General features: G+C 31.5%; 1 protein-coding gene across 3 annotated transcripts in view; it reads right to left on the bottom strand.

The window, feature by feature from the left end:
• Positions 1-3,650, bottom strand: part of LOC109543079 (zinc finger Y-chromosomal protein) — a 26,264-nt gene that overhangs the window by 19,924 nt on the left and 2,690 nt on the right. Inside the window, exon 1 of one of the 3 annotated variants that reach the window (XM_019912602.2) lies at positions 1,101-1,251. The exons of 1 other annotated variant lie outside the window; for it this stretch is intronic. The gene's annotated coding sequence lies outside the window, so the exon portion shown is untranslated. One more of the 3 variants, XM_048668648.1, reaches the window with a different exon arrangement.

The raw sequence follows: 3,650 nt of genomic DNA, 5'->3' as shown, positions 1-3,650 counted from the left end.
GAATTAGCACTTGGAAAGTCTACTGTTGCAACAATATGAAAAAACAGAGAAAACATTTTATCAGCGTATGACAAAACAAATGTTAGATGTAGGAAGTTAAAATTATGTGCACATGAAAAGGTTGACAAGGGACTTATTAAGTGGGACTAAAAAAAGTGTCAGAAACTCGGAATTTTCTACAATCACGCCAAGTTCCTAATCATATCTGGCAGTCATTTTGTGATTTTGAAAACTACATAAATAACCATTTTTTTTGGCAGCAGAAATGTACAAACAAAAATTACAGACTATGAAGTAGATTTCAAATTGAATTTTGTTTATCTTTTTGTGTTCTACTACACTATGTAAAAATAACGGAATAAAATACACCGCGTGTTTTTGTATTATTATTCGCTTATAGCGAACTCCGGATATAACGAACCAGTTTTAGTTCATTTTTCAAGTTTGTTATATCCGGACTCAACTGTAGTTCATTAGCTTTGTTAAGCTATGTTTTACAAAATGCAAGTTTAAGATTTTTCAATGTTAACACGCTATGCGGCAAAGTTGTCCAACTAATCAATTTATTCGATAACAGTTATTTCGGTAAAGAAAATGAACAATGTGAGTTTAGGTATACAAACTTTAATTTTAGTTTCAGCTTTAAGAACTAAAGATTGAGCTGTTTTATTGCAATGTCTGCTGTATAAGTTGGCCCTTTGAAACAAACAGCACTATTGTTCATAAAGCTAAGACTACGTATTTTAAGTTAAAATTAACTTCTGTATAAAACCACCAGAAATTGGAACTCTGATCTCATTAAATCTAAGTGGCTTTATCTGGAGTCATTGCCTTAGGAACCATTGGCTAGAAAATGAGAACTGAAGTCTGAAAACTAAAGCCAAACCGGGAGAGGTAGAAACCCTGCACACACACACGTCTTTTCTAATGAATTATCAAATCACCTCAAGGAACTTTTCTAATAGTTTGGTTGTAGGAAAATGTTACACTCAAATACAACTAGGTACTACATTTCCACCAGTTTCTATATAATATAGCAACTGTTATAAATACTATTATAATATCAAACACAAATCCATAATCTATAATAGGTACAATACCTTGTATTATTTTTATTATTGCATTTCTGTCACCAATCACCCACCACTGAACTCGTCAGTCTCATCTGTCAAAGAAGTTTTGCAGTAATCTAAATCCAAAACCGACATGCAGTGCAATGTATTTTAAAAGTATCATCGTCCAATTGTGTGCAAATGAAAGAGAGAGTATGATAGTTGAATGGCGGTGATTAATGAAACACTGTTTAATCACAAGTCCACCCATATGTTTCAAATGCTACGTTGCCACTATCATATTTAAAGCCAATATTTATTTGAAAATTTCCTTTGCTGCTTAAGGACACATTTTGAGTTCAGTAGGGCAGCTTCTTTGCTATTTAGCAATAAGTTTCCGAAAATTATAATTTCTCGTAGCTTTTTATCTGTTGCAAGACCACCCGTCATTTTCTCATGCATTTATGTGAAAGTATGACACTTACCCAACTCAAACTGACAGATATTAAACTCAGCACACTAAGTTTATTAACATGCGCATGCTTAATATCGGTTTCGCCGGTCAATCAAATACGTGTCCGAATATTTTTTACATTTCTGCTATTTTATATTGTAGTTATTATGAAATGCAACAGTAATGCGTTAATATCGTACTGTATGATAAGTACAGGCGACACATAAAAGTGGACGAGTCCTAAAGGCGATTTTTCCCGATTTTGGTAAATCAAGCTTTGTGAAATACGTCAAATATAACTGGGCAATAAATAATAAAATCAAACAATTTAGTTTCGAAACTTAATTCTATTAGAAACAATTAATAATACTAAGAACAGTAAAATAGAGAAGAATATTTGCAAAAAAATAATAGGATATAGCTAATAAAAATTAATATTTTACTGCTGCGCCCCATTAGCATTTAAAACTAGTTGCAGGCGTGTGGGCCTGGAACGAATTAAGGTGCTAGAGTATAGCTGATCCCAGGTCTCTTCAATTTTTCCCATAATTCATGGCAGTTTTGCGGCCTACATTTTTCTCTATGCATTTTCTTAGTTGTGTATCCCCACACATTCTCTATTGGATTTAAATCAGGGCTCCTCGAGCACCAGAGTAAATCGTTAATTTCATTTTCCAATAACCAATACTTCACTATTCTGGATTTATGAACAGGGCAGCTGAAAATTTTCTTACTCGACGAAGCGCAGTTATTTGTAAAGCAGCATTGCATACTGTAATGTTTGCAGCTTCCACAGCCGACAACAAAGGGTTTTCCTAAAGATATGCGATGATATTAGCGTCTTCTAAATATGTTGTTTTCTTCAGCAATCCCGTGCCTATCGCGCGCTTTCAGTTCCATGTTCTCTCCATTTCTTTGAAATTTTATCAATAGTGCTGTTGGGTTTTTCTAATTTCTCAGCTGCACTGCACTTGTTGACTATCCTTTCTCCATTAAAGTAATTATTTTAATTTTTCAATTTCATTTGCATGTGGCATTTTGATATAAAAATGTATTTGTTTATGTAAGGGAGATCGAGGTAGAAGGCAGATTTACATAACAACTATTTAATCGTTTACTTTTATGTGACGCCGACTGTACCTTGTATGAGACCCGATTTCCAACGGCAATAAAAAAGAAATGTGTATATTTTCCTGACTGCATTTCAACTTAATTCAAAATAAATTCCTGGGTTCCAGTCAATTTTATAGTTTATCATTTAAAATGTTACAAAAACGTGTCGGTGTTTTTCTCCACCATCATCAGTTTGTATGTATCGTTGTAGAAACAACGATACTTTAAATAAAACTTTAAAATAAAAAGAATATAGATAGGTTCTATATTGTTGAGGCGGATTCATTTTTTTACAAACTTCTTGTTGGGTAATAAATAATATATGTTAAAGAACCAACAATTAAATTCACTATTGAAAAAGAACATCACCAAATTTTTTTTCTCGATATACTAATTCAGAAAAATTTAGACAATTTCGAAACCTTGGTTTATAGAAAACCTACTCATACTAACCGATATTTGAATTTCGACTCAATACACCCGATATGGTGGTTAAAAAAGGTATCGTAAAAAGTCTATATGACAGAGCAAAATAATTTGTAATCAACCTAATTTTTCCAAAGAAAAACAATTTATAAAAGAAATTCTAAATTTCAATAATTATCCAAATTCTTTTATTGAAAAATGTTTTAACGAAATTGAATTCCCACGAACAAAACAAAATAAAAATAAACCTATTACGAACATTTCCATTCCATTTATTCCAGGACTTTCAGATCAAATTAAACGAGTAGGTAAAAATTTTCATATTAGAACTATCTTCAAAACTGAAAATACAATTAGAAGTAAAATTTCAGTAACAAAACCTTATGACATAATTGAATACAAAAAATGTAATTTATAAAATTCCTTGCGAATGTAATAAATTTTATATAGGAGAAATCTCAAGACCATTACACAAAACACTCAAAGAACACCAATCATACATAAAAAAATAGAGAATATCATAAATCACACATTTGTCTACATGCATTTGATAATTGCCATAAAATTCAATGGAATAATTCCACAATTTTAACAAAAGAACAATC

Source organism: Dendroctonus ponderosae, unplaced genomic scaffold (assembly GCF_020466585.1).
Source record: "Dendroctonus ponderosae isolate FM_Combo_2020 unplaced genomic scaffold, Dpon_F_20191213v2 Dpon_F_20191213_7, whole genome shotgun sequence".
In the NCBI taxonomy this organism is placed as follows: Eukaryota; Metazoa; Arthropoda; class Insecta; order Coleoptera; family Curculionidae; genus Dendroctonus; species Dendroctonus ponderosae.
This window is presented reverse-complemented; position numbering and strand designations above follow the sequence as displayed.